Source organism: Pteropus vampyrus, unplaced genomic scaffold (assembly GCF_000151845.1).
Source record: "Pteropus vampyrus isolate Shadow unplaced genomic scaffold, Pvam_2.0 Scaffold593, whole genome shotgun sequence".
Classification (NCBI taxonomy): Eukaryota; Metazoa; Chordata; class Mammalia; order Chiroptera; family Pteropodidae; genus Pteropus; species Pteropus vampyrus.
The window spans coordinates 221,970-222,271 of NW_011889374.1; the positions used below are offsets into that span (position 1 = coordinate 221,970).

Consider the following 302-nt stretch of genomic DNA (forward strand, 5'->3'; position numbering starts at 1 on the left):
GTGGTGCAGCCTGGGAGAAAGGAAGCCTCCGAGATTGATGTGCAGACGACGTCCAGCCCAAGCAGAGGGAGGGGGCTGCGCAGTTGAGAGACACTGGGAGAGGAAGCCACATGTGCAAGTCCGTGGGAGGCATCGGGGTGGGGTCAGCACAGGGACGGGATCACTGACAGAGACAAGGGAGGGGGGAGCACACCCGCGAAAGTGCGAAGGTTCAAATGGGGTCCCGGTGGAGCTATGGGAGTGGGAACACTGAAGGCTCCTGGAGGAGATGATCAGGTCGAGATGAAGGAGGGCGCTTATCA

The 302-nt window shown here is 60.6% G+C and overlaps 1 protein-coding gene across 1 annotated transcript in view; it reads right to left on the reverse strand.

Annotated features, from left to right (window-relative positions):
- Positions 1 to 302, reverse strand: part of LOC105308576 (sialic acid-binding Ig-like lectin 14) — a 5,257-nt gene that overhangs the window by 2,806 nt on the left and 2,149 nt on the right. The window lies entirely within an intron of this gene.